This window comes from Urocitellus parryii, chromosome 10 (genome assembly GCF_045843805.1).
Source record: "Urocitellus parryii isolate mUroPar1 chromosome 10, mUroPar1.hap1, whole genome shotgun sequence".
NCBI classification, from domain to species: domain Eukaryota; kingdom Metazoa; phylum Chordata; class Mammalia; order Rodentia; family Sciuridae; genus Urocitellus; species Urocitellus parryii.
In genome coordinates, this window is record NC_135540.1 from 3139080 (window position 1) to 3151792 (window position 12713).

Sequence of the window (12713 nt, forward strand, 5' to 3'; positions counted from 1 at the left end):
AAGGAAGACTTCTTTATAATACTAATGCCTTGTGATTCTGTTACTTTGTTGCTGTTTCGGTACCAGGGATTGAACCCAGGGGTGCTTAAACATGAGCCACATCCCCGGCCCTTTTTATTTTTTATTATGAAACAGAGTCTTGCTAAGTTGTTTGTGATCCTCCTGCCTCAGCCTCCCAAGTTGCTAGAATTACAGGTATTCACCTACTTTGAATTTAGATACAAACTCTTACCTTCATGACTTACAAAATAGGGACCCTAGCTTCTGCTTGCAGTGTGACATGTTAGAAGAGCACTGGTTAAATATGACTGTAGAGCCAGACAGCCAGGATTCCAGTCCTGGCTCCCCCATTTATCAGCTGTGTGACTTTGGGCAAGTTACTCAACCTCTCTCTACCTTGATTTTGATACTTGTGAAGTGGGACTGACAGCAGCACCCTGCTTAGGGCTGTGGTGGGTTAAATGAGTTATATTGTGTTAGAAACCTAAAACCCTGTCAGTCCATGGTGAATTCACATGCAGATTGGCATCATTGTCCCAGAGCAGCCTCTCCATTGCCTGGTAACCACAGCAAGGAGTCCAGGTTTCTCTGGACAGGCCAGCCCAGCCGCTTAGATGTGACTGTGCAGTGAGGTGCCTGGAGATGCTGGGTGAATTGTTTCTTTCCGTGCTCCTCTTTGGACTTGGCCATGTAAGAAAGTGCTGCTCTTCTCAGCGCCTAGGCTACAGAGTGCATTCCTACGGGGTAGCCAGGAATGGCAGCACAACGGGGCTCTTCTAACAGCCTTTAAATTGGGGGTTCTAAATATTGTTGTCTCTACAAAATGAGAAAAGTATTATTAATTTTTTTACCTACTCTGCTTACAAAACACTAGAAATTTTAAAAAATCAGTAGACATCTTTCTTAAATGAATTCATTTTAAAGCTGTCAAATAATGTTTGACACATTAGAAAATAACTCTCAATGGGCTTTTTTCCTCAAAGTTTCCATATAGGTTGGTATAGTGTGCGCCTTAGGATGTACATACTTAAACACAGGGGCCTCCACCCCTTTTGGAAATATATTCTATTCTTTTGAGGAATCTGAGAGAGACTCCTGTGAAGAGAATGTTAATACAGAATTTTACATACAGAATTTGGCCTGTGATTTTCAGGGGTTCATTGATATTCACTTTCCCTAGACCTACCCAAGAATCTTCAAGTAACTGAGGTCCCCTGGACAGCGAAGGGCTGTAGCTGTGTGTGTGCTCCAGCACATGGACTGCTGTGTAATCCCTGCAATACACAAGCGCTGAGAAGAGCAGCGTTTTCTTAAAGATTAGCTTTCTACAAACCCTTCGTTTTCCAGGTCGACTTGGGAAAATCATTGTCACAGTTGTTAGTTATGACTTGATTTTTTTTTTTTTTGGCAATCATGTTAAAATTATGGTATATGCATTATCCAATTATTATGTGATATCTACTTATTATATGATCTCTGAATTTTTAGAAGGCTGTATAAATTATAATCTAACCCTAATCTTCAAAAGAATTATCATCTTCAGTTTGACCACAGAGAGTTGACAGTGAAGCACTTTTCATAGCAAACTTATAAAGTAAGCAAGAAAAAGAAAGAATCTCATTTTACAGATGAGAAGACTGAGGGCTAAGAGTAATTTTAGTGCTTTGATTCACTGCTGAGGTGCAAGACAGGGAATTCAAGTTTTCCTGAGAGGCCTCTTCACACTGATTTCTACAAGCCATACCTCTCAAAGGCTGAACTGTAGCTGGCAAGCTCACTAAACATGCAGTGTCTGCCCCTGCGGACCTCATAAATCCAAGGGAGGGCTGATGCATGATATCTTAGAGTAAGGATAAGCCAGGTGGTTCCGGTTGCACATCGAGGTATGAGAAATCCTGAGAAATGGCTTCACTTTGACTGCAGCTTACCAACACCTGAAGAAAGCAGTTTGCCTGAACCTGCACTGATCAAAGAAACATTCTAGAGGGAGGAGACTGAGGCAGTCTAGTGTTTTTTAAATTCACCAGGTAATGGCAGTGCTCAGTGGAGTAAAGGACCACCACTCTACAGGGCTTGGAAACTTTCTGGAAAGGGCAGGGTGGTGAGTACTTTACCCTCTGTAGTCCACATCCGTTTTCCACTGCAGCTCCTCACTCACACCAGAGGGCAAGAGCAAGCTGGGTAATAGTGGAGTGACTGAGCCTGGCCGTGTGCTGGTACAGCATAAAAATCAGGTGCCTTAGCTACCCAGAAATTCAAGGGTCCCTTTGGCCTGCTGCTGTCGTTTGCTAGTCCTGCCTAGGAACTCATTTCCCCTGTGCCTCACTGAGCCACTTGGTAGAGTGTGTTGCAAACTTCATTTGCTCTGGCTGTTGGACATGAGTGTTGAAAACTGCTATATTAAAATTAAATTAGAAAATAACCGGACCAGAATTTTGAATTATGAAGTAGTTAAAATTAAAAGAAAAAATCATGTTACAATGTGTGTTAGTCAGGACAAGGCAGCAGAGACAAGAGGAGGAAAGGCACTGAACGCCCAAACGCAGGCAAGACCCACAGCAACAGAGCTCAGAAGTGAGTGGACAGCGTGAGGTTCTTTTTGTTTTGTTCTTTAAGGTAAATAAATGCAACCCTGTACTTTCAGATGGTGGGATTGATGAGGCATAGCTATCTGTGCCTTGGTATCTTGATCCTTAAAAACGTTGGAAGGTGGCAAGAATGGAAAAGAAAAGCAGTCGTTCTGGGGGTGACAGCCAGTGACATGCCCTTGTACAGCGAGTGGCTGGAGACACTCAGAACTGCCAAGTGCAGCAGGCAGGCCTGGCGCCAGCGCCATAGCACCCCCTGCACCCAACAGCCTGTGGCTCCTATCCCACTGCTTGTGTCAGTTTGCCCTGCACCGTAACATCCAGCACAGAATGATGTGTATTTGTGATGGGAGGGAGAATAGAATCTTGAGTTGTCCGTATCCATTCTGTGTAGTGTATGTTACAAGATTTTTATTTTAAGTTTTTTCAAGTGATTTGTAGGTAATAAGTTAAAAACCTTAGCTACCCAGAAATTCATATTCTGAGTGACTTGTCTTTGGAAGTAGTTGGTATTTCACTCATTTTCTGTTGGTAGGTTCCCTGCTCTAGGTGTTAATCGTCTGCAGGTGGATTGCCTTGTGTTTTGATGCACATTTTGAAATTGGGACAGATGTAGGTCCCTTGGATACCTGCAGCCCATTGTGAGCATTAGAACACATAAACATGTATTATTTTGTAACATGTGCCACACATACGTGAACAGAAGAAATACAGAAAACAGTTATTTCTTTTATATGCAGAACTGATTTGAAGGAATAACCAAAATTTGCCTGGAGTATGTAGCTTAGGGGTAGGCAGGACTGTCCAGGCAGACCAGCCTGTGTAAAGACGCAGAGGCATGAGGAACATACTGTTTTCAGGGAACTGCAAGGAGTTTAGTATGGGTAGAAGTAAAGGGCATGGAGGGATTCCCTAATGGGAGATGGCGGAGAAGTAAGGAGAGGACTGATACTACCCCCACTACTTCCCCACTATCCCTATTCAGAACCTGTAGATTTATTTTTTTAAATAGTAAAATATGCAAATATGTAAGGAAATTCTCCCCTTCTCTTTTGCCCTATAGAAACCCCTTCTTAAAAAGATACTTGAAAGATTAATTTTGATTGTTTTCAGTTTTCTTCTGTAGCTTTTCAGATACCAGATTCACTGTTTATAAGAGGAAGAATTAGGATTAGTTGTAGATAAACACTGTTTTGCTTTGTAAACAGGCCCTTTAAATAGAAGTGGGTGGGAATATATAATGCTGTAAAGGGAGCTCAAGCTGTGTGTGTGTGTACACCAAGTTGTCTTTGTTCCACTCTCACTCCTTTGTGCTGTCAAGTGCTGCCATTTAGCAGGGCACATTCTTCCTGAACACCTGCTGTCAAATGCATCAAGTCTTTTCTTGCACAGTGCTACGGGTTTTTACAAAACCAAGCAAGCCCAACATTAGACAGATAGCCTACAGAGTGATTGATTTATTTGTTTTAATACAAATACATGTTCAGATGCTGGCATACAGAAATTCTTTTTAAAAGAATTTATTTTTCCAAGTACAAAGAACATTGTAACCCTAGCTCCTAATCCTGTGCCTGGCCCTTAGTAGATACTCTGCAAATGTGTGTGGAATCGAGCTGTTCTGAAATCTCGACCCAGGACTGCTGACTCCCTCCATTGTGGGTAGAACTGATTATCTTAATAGCTACAATGTGAGCTGGAAGGGTGTTTAAAAAGCATTGCCAGCAGTTAAAAAGTGAAGTCATGGCATATTGTGAAATTAAGATTTTAATTTGCTTTCTTTGCAAGTAATTATAAATCCATTTAAAGGAAATCCTGTTTTACCTTTGTACCGAGGAAAGGCCTGCCAGAAGAGAAGGTATGCTAGTAGGTGGCCGTGGCTGGGCAGTTGGGTTCTGGGGCCACTCTTAGGTTGCCCTGTGGCTCTCCTGCCTGCTATTGGTGCTCACGTCCTGGCTGGGGGCCTGAGCTGGGTGACTTTCCCCCAGATGCTGGCCTTCAGGCTTTGCTTCCTTCACCCTGTTGCCAGAACTGTTTGCTCTCCTGAACAGAACACTGAGCTTGTCTCTTTCCTGATTTAAAGCCTCCCCAAATTTCCTGTGTCCATGAGGTAAAAACCAATCCCTGTGACATTACCCACTACACATGACATAATCATACCTGTGGGGGTCTTTCATCTACCTTCCTGTCTTCGTGTTTGTGAGGTTGCCCAGTGTTTCCCTGACTTTTTCCTGACACATGCAGTAATGTCAAGATGAAGCTGCTGTCTGACTGCCTGAAGTCTCTGGCTTCTCTGAGCCACTTGTTCTGTTCCCCACCCTTACCCCCCAGCTGAATCATGAGAAAAAACTCAAATCCACTCTCAGTGTAGGTCTGCCTTATACTGTGGCTGCAATATAACCTTTCAGTCTCCCAGGAAAATTCTTTGCTTTCAGTCAGTCTTATCTCAAGTCAATTCATCTCAGCACTTACAAATTCTCAATTTCCATTTTCTGAACCATTTGTAATGATTTTAAGATTTGGCCATTACCTTCTGCACAAATAATGGTTTATGTTTTTTTAAAAAGAATACAAAGAAAATAAAATTATCAATCCTTTGGCCTTTGAAAACAAGAAACAAAACGTTTCTTTCCTCATAGATTATATTGTGCATGGTTTTAAGTATACACTTCTCAAAAGAGTTTCTTATACAAAGGATGTGTGTATAGTACAAATTTTGTATCATTACTGCCCACTCAGTTACACTCTGCATTTAAAGATGTCAGACTACTTCTTGTGAAAGGTTTACCAAGGCTTCCAAAGAGGTTTAAATGATTTGACCACACACACAGCTAATAAGTGATTGGGCTAGAATTTTAATCCAATTAGGCTGATTCTTCTGCCCTGGCTTTTAACCTTGTATGCCAAATTAGAAGTTTAAAATCCAGTCATATACTCAGAAGAGTCAGAATTTTCTAGAAAGGAGACTTCTTAGATGAGACTTGAACAAGAGGTGGAGCCTGCCTGACAGACACAAAGGTAAAGCGTCTTTCTAAGGGAGGAGCGTGCATGTGAGGGTGGGCAGACAGGCAGAAGGCAGTGTGTTTGGCTGACTGGAGCCCCAGATGGAGAAAGGAAAGGGAGCTGCAGATGAGGTAGGAGAGGTGGAACTGAACTGTGGAGGCGGGTAATGCCAGGCTTGAAGTATGATTAGATGGCTAGAAGACAGGAAGCTATGGCATTTGCAATTGGAGCCATAAGTTTAGCAGTGGTATGGATGAAGAGATCACTGCAGGCTTCACGACATTCTGGACAAGAGGTTATAGTGGCATGACTTCCCACAATAAACTTTTATTGAACACCTCTTAGATGCTGTGGGAGCTTCCAGCATTGAGCAAAATGAATGGGATTCCTGCCCCATCACATTCAGCCTTCAGTCTATTGGGAAAGGCAGACTATTAACAAACACACCAGTGGACAATAAAGAAGATTGAGAGAAGTGACAGTTTCAAGAGAGACTTAAGAGGTAGCATTAACCACGCCTGTGAATCAGTTGGATTTAGAGGAAGAGAAAGGTGCCTAGAATAAATCCAGAGCTTCTTGGAAATAAATCAGAGCTGCCCCAAGGACCCAGCTCTGCCTGGTTTCTGGAAAGGTTTTCCCCATGAGTCATGGTCCACTTTGAGAGTTCACTGACAGGCAGAGGTTCCCTGCTCTGCTCTGTGCTGCAGGAAGCACTCCCTGGATCATGTCTGATGTTCAATCGGTGGGAGTCTGGGGCCCCCAAAAAGCACCTCTCCTAATGCTTTGATCAGAATAAGCATTCTGTTCTGATTAAATTAGATTTGATCACCTGACAGAATATGAACCTGTAAGTATTGAATTTTAGAATTTATGAAAACGAAAAGGCAGCCCTGTGACCATGGTGTAGGGCTGGAGGGGGAAGTGTCTTTCATAAGAAGTAATGTTTCAAGTCCTTACAAGGTCAGAAGAAGAAAAGAAGGTTGTCCTTGTAACTGATGTGTTTTTGGTAACGACCACATAATGTAAGCTGTGGGGCATTTCATTGGGCAAGAAAAGCAGGGGATGCTCTGTGGACATCTAGAATTGGGGGCTGGAAGGCCCATATAAAAGATCATCTAGAGTTGACTGTAGCTGCATAGTAGAACACTTGCCCAGTGTGGGTCAGGCCCCGAATTTTTCTCCACTGCCACAAAAAACAAATAAATAGGGGTGAGGTTGTGGCTCAGCACTTGCCTAGCATGAGTGATGTACTAGGTTCAGTTCTCAGCACCACATATAAATGAATAAAAATAAAGGTCCATTGACAACTAAAAAATATTTTTAAAGAAAATAAATAAATAATGATTCAAATAAAAGGTCATCCAGTGTAGTAATTACTCAGCTGGAACCATATAAGCAGATTCCAGGTAAAATCCCTGGGACTGCTTGCAGAATCATGTAGAAAGTTTATGTGTATGTAATGTTGGCAAGAATCTTTGTCAGATGCACAGAGGCCTCTGGATAAAGTGCTACCTTTAAGAAACTGAAGCCATTAGAGGTGCAGAGGCTTGCCCAAGGTCTTTAAAAAGAAGCTTGCCCTAAGGTGTTTTTGGGTTTTTTTTAAATATTGTTTTAATGAAGAAGGTGCAGTATCTAGTATGACCTTAGAGCCAGAAGGGTTCAGAGTATTAGAAAGCCTTGACTTACTTTTTCACTCCATTTTCATATGATTATTTTAAGGTAACGCTACACTCCATCATTCTGAATGCATTCTTTCACCCTGATGCCCCAGAGCAGTAATTTTAAGAAATCCTAGGAAGTGTGTTCACTTATTCTGGGTTCAACAGGAAGCAAGGCTCTTTTCTACTATGTTTTAATCATAATTTTCACTTACAAGATCAGGCCAGGAAAAGCCTAGCTGGCTGTTGGCCCAGACAGTCATTTAGGTGTGCTCAGCCTCCACAACCCAGGGACAGTTCCAGCTGGGAGCAGAGCAGAGACGTGTGTCAAGTGGCCCATTGACTAGCAGACATGTCCGATGTGTGTCCTTTACTTCTGCGTTCTTTCAGCTATTAGAAAAGACATTCAAAAATGCATTGAATTTCAGTTTTTTTCAGAAGGGCAGAAAGAGTAACTTCAAGAAAAAGAGCCACGCTACTTAGACTTGCATCCCCAGCAACTAAAACAGGACCTGGCCCCACTCCTCCTCCTCCTCCTCCTCCTCCTCCTCCCCCCTCCCCCTACTCCCCCTACTCCCCCTACTCCCCCTCCCCCTCCCCCTCCCCCTCCTCCTCCTCCTCCCCCCCTCCCCCTCCCCCCTCCCCCTCCTCCTCCTCCTCCCCCCCTCCCCCCCCAATCTCATTTCAGAATGGGAATGTTTGTTTATTTGGCCGTTGATAATGACTATGATGTTCTATTGACATGATTATAAAAGAAAAAGGTCTGACTCAACATTCAGAAATCCCAGATTTCAGCCTAATTTCTGCAATTTTTATATGATATTGGGCTTCATTTCTTTGTATATAATAGAAGTATAACAATACCTAATTCCCAGAATTTGGAGAAATATTAAATGAGATACCATGTGAAAAGAAATTATTTTATAGATTCTGTATTCCAGATGTTTTGAAAGTAGCATTTTCCAAAGTGGAAATGAAATATCAGCTTTTGAGATGTTCTATGATTAAAAATTAAGAATTTGAGGTCAAATTCCTACATGCCACTATAGCCTTTTTTGGAGACTTTTAGTGTGCAATAGGCTAGAAAAAGTCCTGCATACAGAAATTTACATAAACCTTTAATTTTATTTCTACCCAATGTTTCCCAAACTTGTTCAACTAGAAAACCCTTTTCTCATTGCACCTGTTAACACTCATTGGAATAGTTTGTGAAACACTGATATGATATAGTAAGGTAGTTAAACCCTGAGTCCTAGCAATCTGTTTAGAACTCTAGGCATTATCATGTGAAACAAAAACAGGTTTGGTTATTGGATTGAAATGTCTGTCCTATATTCATGGAAAAATCATAGAAATTGATGTTACAATTTGTTGAATAAGTAATCTGCCATTAAATTTATTGATTTGTAAATATTGAGAATCTAACAAATGTAAGACTTTTTACTTTTTTAAATCAACGTTGTTTGGTTATAATGTGCATATAATAAATTACATCAATTCATGTGCAGGATTCAATTTGTTTGGGGTTTTTTTCGGTACTGAGGATTGATCCCCGGGTGCTCTACCACTGAACTACACCCCCAGCATCCCCTCACTTTTTTTTTTTTTTTTTTGGTGGGTGCATGCTGGGGATTGAACTCAGGGGCAATTGATCTCTGAGCCACATCCCCGGCCCTATTTTGAATTTTATTTAGAGACAGGGTCTCACTGAGTTGCTTAGCGCCTCGCTTTTGCTAAGGCTGGCTTTAAACTCATGATCCTCCTGTCTCAGCCTCCCAAGCCACTGGGATTACAGGCATGTGCCACCGTGCCCCCCCACCCCGCACCACACTTTGTTTTCTGGGACAGGGTTTCCTTAGGTTGCCCTTGAACTTGTGATCCTCCCGTCTCACCTTCTGGAGATGCTGGGTTACAGGTGTGTGCCAACACAGTTCATCTAATTTAAACACGTGTAAACCTGTGAAACTACCTCTGCAATCAAAGTATACGACCCTTTCTATCACCCCCAAAAGATCGCTTTTGCCCTAGTGCAGGCCATCTCTGTGCTTCTCCCAGGCTTCAGTCAGTGACTACTGTTTTTCTTGTTAGTACAGAGTGTGTTAGTTTTTCTTAATATTTTATGTAAGTGCAATTATTATATAGTTTGTGCTCTTTTATGTCAGGTTTTTTTTTATTCCAGACAGTGATTTTTAAGATTTACATATTATTGTTTCAATATTTTGTTCCTTTTTATTGTTTTAATAATATTCCATTATATATTTTGTGTGTACACCTATAAATTAGACATTGAATTGTTGACAGTTTTCAGCTACTATTATAAGGCTGTTATGAACACCCATGTACAAGTTTGTATGGATATAGGTATTTGATCCTCTCAGATAAATATCCAGGAATGGAATACTTCAGTCATTATGGTCTGGTATGTTTCCCTTTTTAAGAAACTGTAAATAGTTTTTCAAAGTGGTTATACTGTTTTATATTCCCATTAGCCACGTATATAAGTTCTAGTTGGTCCATATTCTAGATTAATCTTTGGTATTACCAGTGTCATTAATTTAAATTATTCTTGTGGTAATAGTGATATTTCACTGTGATTCAAATTTGCATTGATCCAGTGGCTAATTATGTTGAATATCTTTTCATGTGTTTACTTGCCAACCAATAATAGCTTCCTTTTTGAGGTATTCATTCAGATTTTTTGCCTACTTTCTGTTAGTTTTTTTTTTAATTATTTAATAATAATAAGATGATTTTTTCTTTATAAAAACTATAGCTTTAGTGCTTAATACATTGAGATTTATGAACCATTTTGGGTTAATTTTTAATGTAGTAGGAGTGTAATGTCACAGCTAACATTTTTCTTTCTGGATATCTGGTAGTAGCAGTATTGTTTTCTAAAACAGTTATTGCGTGCTTAAAAAATCAAAATCAGTATGGATTTCTGTATTTTTTAATTACCTGTGATTTTATTCTCAGGATACTGTTCGCACAGTCTTGTAGCTCTAGCATTAGAAATTTTGAAGTCAAATAATGTGAGTCCTTCAACTTTGTCCTTTCACAAGTTACTCTCACTATTGACAGTCATAGTAGTAAGCTTGCCACGTTTCTTTTAAATCTATAGATAAATTTGAGGAGACTTCATCTCTTGCTGTTGAGCATCCCACTCCATGAACATGGTGTATTTCTCCATTTAGGTTGCCTTTACTTTCTCTGAAGAGTGTTTCATATTTTTTAGAAGAGAATTCTTTGGTTAATTTTATTCCCAAGTTGTTTGTTTTACTCTTATTAATGTATTTCCATAAAATTGATCTTTCCTGCTTATTACAAACGTTGAGTTTTTAAAAATATTGTGCTTGTATCATGTGGTCTTGCTAGTAGTCGTTTATTGATTCCTTAGGATTTCTATATGAACAGTGTTTTCCTACAAATGAAGAATATTACTTTTTCACACTCCATGTTTTATATCCCTCCCTCTTTTTTTCTGATTGCCAAATCTGGTACATCTATTAGAATTTCTTGATCTGATGTTAAAAAAATAAAGTTGAATATTTCAACATTAAATATGTGCTAGCTATAGGCTTTTCAATAGATACCACTTACTATATTAAAGAAGTCCCCTTCTACCCATAGTTTGCTGAGAATTTTTCATTGTGAGTGAATCTTTTAAAGAGGATTTTTAAAATATTGTTAGATCATTTTGCCAGTTTTTTTTTAAAGGTTTTGTAATCTATATTATCCCAAGAATCATTCATCTGTAATTTTCAGCTTTTGCAATATCTTTGCCAGGTTTTGGAGTTAATATGCTAACCTTATAAAACAACTGAGAAGTATTCTGAAGTGGTTATAGGATTTCAATGTTAAATTCAGAAGTGAAAGTACCTGGACTTAGAGGTTCTTGATGGGAAAGTTGGCATAGCCAGTTCAGTGGTTTAATGAATTCAGTTCAATTTTTCAAAACATTTGAGGAATGGAGAGCTTTAGTTGGAGAAGAGAGTCTTTCTGCAGAGAAACTTAGGCAGGTACCCCAAGGAGTTAACCACCCAAGGATCTGCTGGAAAGCATCCAAGGTAGAAGGAACATCGAGTGCCAAGGGTCATAATATGGGTTATCTTGGTGAGTTTACCAAGTGCCCTTGAAAGGAACGTATGTCCTGAGGTGGTTGGCTGTGCTGTTCTAGAATTATACATATAGATTAAATTTGACATTCTTTCACCAGAACAACCTTTGAATATAAGTTGTATCCTTTCACTTTTCCACCTAAAGCTTTCTGGTAGCTTTCTTTTTTATATAAAACTATAAATACACACATACACACCTACAAATATAGATATTTGTTGCTTCACCTTTATTTTATTTATACATGGTGCTGAGAATCGAACCCAGTGCCTCACACATGCCAGGCAAGTGTGCTACCGCTCAGCCCCAGCCCTAGCCCCAGGGCTTCCTTCTTATACTCACTATTGGGCCTTAAGAGCTACTCATAACACTTTCTGACTTCAGTTCTTGCCTCTCTTCTTGTATTCATTATGCCATGTTTTTTTTTTTTCCATAAAACATGCCAGTTATTCTTGCCTTAGCACTTGATGTTCCTTCTACCTTGAATACTTTCCAGTAGATCCTCGTATGGTTAACTCCTTTCTGCCTCAGAAAGACTCTCTTCTCCAACTAAAGCTACCCACTCCCTCAAGGGATGGATGCACATACTACACACATACACCCCTTTCCAACCCATTTCTCTTTTTTACCAGCTTCACTGAGATATAAATCACAAACTATAGCTTGGTGAGAATAGCGCACATCTATGTAATCCCATCAGCTCAGGAGGCTGAGGCAGGAGGATCACAAGTTCAAGGCCAGCTTTAGCACTTTAGCAAGGCTCTGTCTCAAAATAAAAATAATCCCCAGTAAATAAATAAATACCACAAAATCAATTCATTTAAAATATGTCCCTCATTGGTTTTTAATATATTCATAGATATGTGTAACCATTCCCACAATTTATCTTATCTATCTTATTCATACTTTTTTCTACTATCAGAACTGTTTGGTGAGTAACATATGCTCAGTAAATTCTTCTGAATAAGTAAGTTCATTATTCATAAGGTTATTGAGGCATTAGTCTCCAGTGAAATGTCAGGAAAGTTCAATTGGCAGATTCAACTCTAGGCATTCTTCTATCAGAGCTGTGCTGTTTGTATTACTGAATTAGCTAACAGCTTGTGCATATTTAAGAGTTATTGAAGACAGCTGGTGCAGTGGCTTTAAAATAAAAAATACAAAGGACTGAGAATGTAGCTCAGTGGTAAAGCACCCCTGAGTTCAATATCTAGCTCTGCCCCCCCTCTAAAAAAAATAGTTATTGAAAGAGCCAGTTATTGTCCCACACACTTATAATCCCAACTACTCAGGAAGCTGAAGCAGGAGGATTGCTATTTTGAGACCAGCTTGGGTGATTTAGTTAGACTCT

At 39.9% G+C, this 12713-nt stretch overlaps 1 protein-coding gene across 5 annotated transcripts in view; it reads left to right on the plus strand.

The window, feature by feature from the left end:
- Afg2a (AAA ATPase AFG2A) overlaps nt 1-12713 on the plus strand; it is a 261726-nt gene that overhangs the window by 195538 nt on the left and 53475 nt on the right. The window lies entirely within an intron of this gene.